The 7,588-nt window shown below is 35.6% G+C and overlaps 1 non-coding gene across 1 annotated transcript; it reads left to right on the top strand.

Annotated features, from left to right (window-relative positions):
* The first annotated feature begins 905 nt into the window (after window positions 1–905).
* Window positions 906–1,093, top strand: LOC136087664 (U2 spliceosomal RNA). The gene has a single exon (XR_010641977.1). It is a non-coding gene; the product is annotated as a U2 spliceosomal RNA (small nuclear RNA).
* The last annotated feature ends 6,495 nt before the right edge of the window (window positions 1,094–7,588 follow it).

The following is a 7,588-nucleotide window of genomic DNA, read 5'->3' as shown; positions in this document are numbered from 1 at the left end:
CTAAGTATATCTATACCGTTGCTAGGGTATTTTTTCAGTTAAAAAATTGGCAAAATAAGGCTACTTCTAGGACTTCTGTAGGCTTTTTATCACCAGAGCACATGGATTTTTTTTCATATATTGGAAGATGCATATTTAAGGAAAATAAATAACTTATACTGTTTATGGTTGACCTAAGGCCACAGTTGTTATGGGTAATCTATCAAAGCGCGTTGAACGCAAAAAGTGATTTTTGGCAGGTTACTCCTTCCCAGGTCTTTGCATGCACATGGTTTTTGTTTCAAAAAATCAATGTATGTCTTAGTGTCTTTCAAAAACACCTAAAAAAACTACGTGCAAGTATTGGCCTTAAGAGATATTAGAGCTCAAAGTTAGGGTAAAATTTCAAATGTTGTGGTTTCGGACCACGATTTCTAGACAACTGAAAATGTAATCATGTCGAATTTTTACTTTTACTGTAGAAACCTACCCAGATTAGTAAAAAAATTAAAAAGAAATGTTTCTGTCATATTCATGTTGCTAAAACTACTCCTCAAAGTAGCAATTGCACTCCATGCGCAAAATTTTCTTAAAACGGGCCAAATTTTGGTACCCAATATCTCCATAATTAATAACAATTTTTGAAAAAAAATTACCAGTGGCCCATTTTCATTGTATTTTACAAAATATCTAAAAATGAGTACAATTTGAAGACATCACTTCCAGACTTTGCCTAGATTTCTCAGACAATGGCTCTTAAGTTATGTTATTACATTTTGTATATACATCCGGAAGAATACATACATCCATAATCATAAAGAAGCGTATATGCATGTAACTTTATAATATATTAATAAATAATTTCAAAACTTCACTTTTCGCGCTTTTGTTTTTGCAAATGTAGAAACGAGTTCCGTTCTCGTCCTATCGCTTCTCGGCCTAATGGCTAAGATCAAGTGTAGTATCTGTTCGTGATTTTAGCCAAGACAGCGATTTTAAAAGTGGAAAAATTTATTTTGTAGTGGTTTAATTAGGACCGCCGAAATTGTTATTGAAAGAATGAAGAGAACCGCAACTGGAAATGGCAGCGAAATTTTATTTATTTTATCTCCATACAGCTCTGACGATGAAATCGAAGTTGATCCGGACCAACAGAAGACCAAAGAGAGAAGGGACGCGGAAGCCCTACCAAAATTTTCAAAAATGTCCTACGCAACAGTAGCAACCCAACGAATTTACAAAAAAAACCTCCCAAAAACTCTAATATCAAGATTAAGGAAACGAATTGACATCGATCAAGTTATAAGTGCCCTCGAGGCAGTAAACTTAGGACGAGAACTTGAAGGCGTCCAACTAATTCGTGGAAACACTGTCTTGAAGATTGTGATGAAGACTGACACCGCGAAGAACTTCTTGTTGGAGAGGGGACTCGATGTGGGCGGCCTTCATCACATCTTTCAACAGTCGAACCCCGATAGGGAGCCGAGCCAAATTACTCACGTGTCTGTGTTTGGCCTTCCTATTGAGCATAAAAATCTTTACATTGGCAACGTTTTTGAACAGCTGGGCAACGGCCGGCATGTTTACACAAAGCCTGTTATGAGGAAAACGCCTGTGAGTGGAACTGAGTACAACACAGGAATCCTCGTGGCGGTTATGGAAAACATGCCGAGTCCGATGCTGGTCAACATGAATATTATGGGATATGCTATAAGAACAAAGCACAATGGCCAACAAACAGCGCAAGTTGCACATATTTATGTAATATTTCTGTTGAAAATCCGAGTCAAGATAACACAAACCCAGCACCAGAAAAAATTCCTCAATCACCACCAACAACCTCTGAAAGTCAAAGTTCATCTGAACCGATAATTTTAAATACGATCCCAAGTGAAGTGAAACCTAATCAAGAAATCGAAGGAAACCCTTTAGAACAACCCAAAACAAATCCCGAAATTGATACCCCTAACGAAACCGAAGATACCTTAAGCCAAGTAATCACCAACCCTAAAGAACAACAAACTATCGGAACATATGAAGACCGCGAAATGAAGAAGAGTATAAAAGACGAAGGAAACGACGATTCGCAAATGAAAGAGGACCACCAAACACCAGATAATAAATTTAAAAAAAAAAAGAAAAACCGATCCGAACAACCGAAAAACCGACAACATAAAAAGATCTACCAAAGAATGAACAAAACAACGGTAAAATACCATTTTATTTTTATTTTATTTTTTTCAACTATATTAATTTATTGACTTCGCGCATTTTGAAACAAAAATAATTTTTCATTTTTCATTACTTTACAATAAACAAAAGGAAATTTTAATTTTGAAAAGTTTTATTTTAAATAAAAATGGATGTAAGAATTCCCACCTTAAATGTGAACGGTCTCCAAACTGAGACCAAAAGAAACAAAATATTTCGATTTCTCAAAAACTCGGACTTTTACGTTATATGCTTGCAAGAAACGCATAGTACCAAAGAAAATAACAACACTTGGAAAAATGAATGGAAACACCACACTAACGGTAGCTCTCTATGGAATAATGGAAACCAAAAAGAGCGAGGTGTTTCCATTCTAACAAAAGATAACACTATTTTCAACGAAGTCACTCAAGACGACTGTGGGAGAATTCTTGCAGCCTTTACCTTTAGCCTTTTTTTTCTTGCTTCTTTACTTTGAAAAACTGTAATCTAAGAGTAATTAATATATACCAAATGACCCACAACAAAAAGAAAACTTTTTTAAGCAAATGAGAAAACATGCGCGCCGATCAGAATATATGATCCTTACGGGAGATTTTAATATGGTTAAAAACCCTCTGTTAGACAGAGAAGGGGGTGATCTACATAATAAAAGCAATACTTTAGGCAAAGCCAACTTGAATTTTTTTTGCCAAAAGTTCGAGTTGGTTGATATTTATAGATATGTTAACCCGAATAAGATTGATTTCACCTATGAAAAACAGGACAAAACTTTTATAAGTAGAATAGATAGAATTTATGTACCTTTGACAATTTCAAGAAATTGCGAATGCGCTTTAATAGAAAACAAAATAAGTGACCACAAAGCCTTCGGCTGTACTCTAAAACTTGAGAAGGTGAATGAGAGAGGCCCAGGCTACTGGCACTTAAATGTTAGTCTATTAAGCGATTGCGCCTTTAAAGCGAAACTAAAAAAGGATTTTGATTTGGCAAAAACTAAGAAACATAGTTACTCCAGTAGCAATCAATGGTGGGACATCACAAAATCCCGCAAAAAATTGATTGCTATTGAGGCGTCAAAATCCGAAAAGCGCGAAATAAAGCTAAAACAGAAATCTTTACAAAAACAAATCGATGAGGAAAACCAAAAACAAAAGAGAGACTTGGAAAAGCTCGAGGATCTGAGATCAGAGCTTCAAGAACTCCTTTGCGACGGGGGCGTGTTCGTAAGAACTAAACAAACCCTTGCAGAGGAGGGCGAAAAACCTTCCAAGGCTCTCTTCCATATGGAAAAGAATAACCAAAAGAAAAAAATTATAAGAGAAATAAAAGACGGTGACACCGTTCACACGGACACCGTCAAAATTTTAAAAACAATTAGAAATTTCTATAAAAACCTTTACGAAACAAAAAATCTCAATAAAGAAAAACAATACAAATTTTTAGCAAATATAAAAACATCCCTCACGGATGACCAAAACGCGTCTTTAAATATTCCCTTTAGCAGCGAGGAGCTTTATAACGCTGCAATGTCCCTAAACAAAGGCAAAACACCAGGATAGACGGCCTCCCGGCAGAATTCTATCAAGAATGCTGGGATATTTACGGAGAAGAACTTACCGATCTTATGAACGGTAATGTCTTCGATGTAAATCAGAGCTGTCGTGGTCGAAGAGGACGGCGCTAATTAGTCTCCTTCCAAAAGAGGGTAACCTGACGGCGCTGCAAAACTGGAGACCAATATCCCTGCTGTGCGCGAATTATAAAATAATCACTAAAGCCCTCGCCTTGAGGTTGTCTTAGGTACTAGATAAAATTCTCGGACCGTCGCAAACTTGCTCGGTACCGGGAAGAAATATTTTCTCTAACATTTTCCTGGTCAGAGACCTAATACAGTACACTAACGAAAAAAAACATAGATAGTGTATTGATTACAATCGACCAGGAAAAAGCATTTGATAAAATTGACAGAAATTTCTTGTTTGAAACACTAAAAAAATTTAACTTTGGTTAAAAATTTAAAACAGCAATTATGCAAACAATGAAAAATTCTAAATCAATAATAATTAACAACGGATACATGAGTGAACCTTTTAGTATAAACAGAGGTGTTCGTCAAGGCGACCCTATTTCACTCATGCTTTATTAAACAACCCTGACATAGACGTGGTCTATTCCCCTGCCTGGTACAAAAAACAATTTAAAAGTAATGCAGTACGCTGACGACACCACAATATTCCTGAGGAATTCGAAATCAATCCAAAGCGTTTTCAAAACGCTAGACGATTTTGAGGAAGCCTCAGGATCAAATATTAACAAAAGCAAAACCAAAGGTCTTGCGTTAGGTGGATTTAACCACATCCACTATGAAAACACGACCAGAATACTAAACCAAAAGCTGTTTAATATTAACTGGTGCAACGCCTCAGGCATTAAAATTTTAGGTATTACCTTCCACACCGATCTAGCCTACACCGCTAGCGCAAATTGGAAGAAAGCCGTTGAAAACTTTAGAAAAAAAATCAAAAGTTCCAGATACCGAAACATATCTCTGAGGTACAAGGGTATTTTTGTTAATACACTTGCACTCTCTAAGGTGTGGTTCGTGGCTAACGGCTTTCCAATTAACGAGTTTACCGCCAAGCAAATTAAAAAAGAAATATCAGCGTACCTATGGCAGAGCGAATACGCGCAGCCTATAAAAAGCGATATCTTAAATCTACCAATAAATAAAGGAGGACTGGGCATTCTTGACACAGAAAAGCAAGGTTTAGCCCTCCGAACAAAACATATACTCCAAATAAATGAACAAGAAAACAATCACGAGTCATGCTTTATTCAAAACTATTATTTGGCGCACCATCTAGCTAAACACGCACGAACAAACTACCCGCAATGGTTGTTTCTTACAAGAAACAACTTCCCAAAATCTTTAAACGAACTCCCATTTTACTATAAAGACGTCATTAAGAACATTAAATGCGATGACAAAATTTTAGAAATTAAACCTAGAAGCGCAAAAAATATCCGCGCGTTTCTCACCAAAGCTGATGAAAACTTAAATTTAATAAAAATACAAAGGGCATGGGATACAATGCTTCAAAAAAATCTGCCATGGCAAAAAATATGGGAGAAAAGCTTCGTATGTCACGCCAACGGCCGCAGCAAAAATACCCTCTGGAGAGCCTTAACTAACTCATTTCCGACTCTTGAAAAAATTCAGAGTTAGAGGAAAAACATAGGCCGCGGAAACAATATTCGTAAATCTTGCGGTGCAGTGGAAAAAACAATGCACCCTTTTATCAACTGCAAAAAGGCTAGGTCTGTGTGGAAGGCTTTTATACCAACGTACGAAAGACTTTTACCAACAAAAAAATTTAATACTGTCCATGCGATCTTTCTGACAAATATCGAGGAATTGTCAAAGAAAGACTACACTGCGAAAATAGCAATGACTTTGGCTCACTTGATAACGTTGCGGTTATGGTGGGCCAGAAACATGAAACTTAAGGAAAACAAAAATATACCCTCGGCAAGAATTACAGAGAGGACCAAAAAAGATATTAGAAATATATGGAAAATAAACTATAACAAATACTTAAGAGAAAACAACGTGGAAAACAACGTGGAAAAGTTCCACAACATGTTTTCTATAAACAATGCAATTAGCAATAAAAATAATCCAAATCTAACTCTTCTGTTGTAATTAACGGTTATCAACCAAACAATTAACATTATTGTTATTTATAAACGAAAAGCATGTCCCCAGCAGCCCCTGTGGGTGCGACGGACATGCCTATATTTTATAAATGCGAGGCTTAATGGCCAGCACTATATATTTTAAACATGACGGAAAAAACACGAACATGTCCTGCAAAGCCCGGTGGCAATGATGGATGTGTGTAGTTTTTATAACAGCCTGGGGTAATAGCCAGGCATATTTATTTTAAACTCGTAAATATTTTGTTCTTTTTACTTTTATTAAAAATCTGTTGTGGTTTCATTTCGATTTATTCTTTCGTTTTTCGACTTTTCAATTTTCGTTTTTTTTCTATAACCAAAACAGTTTTAAATAAAAAAAATTTTTTGCTAAATTTCCATAAATAAATAATAAGGAAACAAAATACTGTCTCCGAAAAGCAAGGAAAAAATTGATGATATCATAAAAAATCTTTCTCCCCTCATTGTAAATAGTCCCCTGTTGTAAATATTTAATAATGAAATATATGTAATTACAATAATAAAAAATAAAAATAAAAAAGAAACGAGTTCCGTCAGGTTAATGTTTCTAGCAATACCATGTTCACTTGACAGAGTAGCTAATCCAGCAAGTCTTTCTTGATGCATAGACGTTCTCAAAAATATTTTTATCAGTTTGAGTTTTAAGAAGCTTCGCTAACCGCTAGCCACTGAAACTGGAAGTGTCAAGAGGATTCTTAAAGCTATAACAGTGTTGGGGACACAATCTGTTAGATTATTTTTTAATATAAAATTTAGTAAATCTAGTGGCAATGTACACCTTGCAACTCGTCTTAAAATTGATTTCAGTTCACTACATAGATCAAATGCATCGATATCTTTAAAGTCTCCATGTTGCAAAGCTTTCTCAAGATTCAAGCAATGTTCCATAACTTCTTTACTAGTTACACTCTGTAAACTGTAAACATCATAGAGAAAACCAAACAACGAACTTATTGTTTGTATAAGAGTAAATCTTTCTTCAACCGATTGTATTGCTGTGTCAAGAAAAGCAATGTAAAAGTTTATTTTGAACTTTTCTTTTGGATCTTGAATAGGTTTGTCATCTCATTCATATATAAATTGTTTATTCTTTTTTCTGATACGGGTTGATTCGGGTTCAAAAAGTGCAGGTATCTCCAAACTGACCGCAATTTCAACTGCATCTACTAATATTTTCTTGAACTCCATTTCATTTCTGCAATTTACAAGAAACTTCTTTATTTTTTTAAGATAGTTTATGGCGCCATGCATATCTAATTCTTTTGCCTGAAGTTGCTTACTAGTCATATTGATCTCAAACAACACGTCGTACCACACAACCAGAGAAACAACAAACTTAAAACTAGAAATAGCGTTTGCAATAAACCGTGCATCTACCCGCGTTGAATTACCAGATGCTCCTGTTAAATTTGTGTCGTTCGCAATCTCTGCCAGAGCATCGTAGATATCACCAAGTTGATAATGGAGAGGTTTTAAAGCATCAATTCAGCTTTCCCACCATGTTTCACTCAGTGGTTTAACAGTGAGATTAGAAACATTTCGTGTTAAAACTTCCCAGCGACGAGTTTATGCAGAAAAGAATACATATACACGTTGCACCAGATAAAAGAAGGCTGTTGCTTTTAAGCAACATTTAACAGCATCATTAACAGCAAAT

The sequence above is a fragment of the Hydra vulgaris genome, chromosome 11, assembly GCF_038396675.1.
Source record: "Hydra vulgaris chromosome 11, alternate assembly HydraT2T_AEP".
NCBI lineage: Eukaryota > Metazoa > Cnidaria > Hydrozoa > Anthoathecata > Hydridae > Hydra > Hydra vulgaris.
The sequence above is the reverse complement of the archived record's forward strand: the minus strand, read 5'-3'. Positions and strand labels throughout refer to the sequence as shown.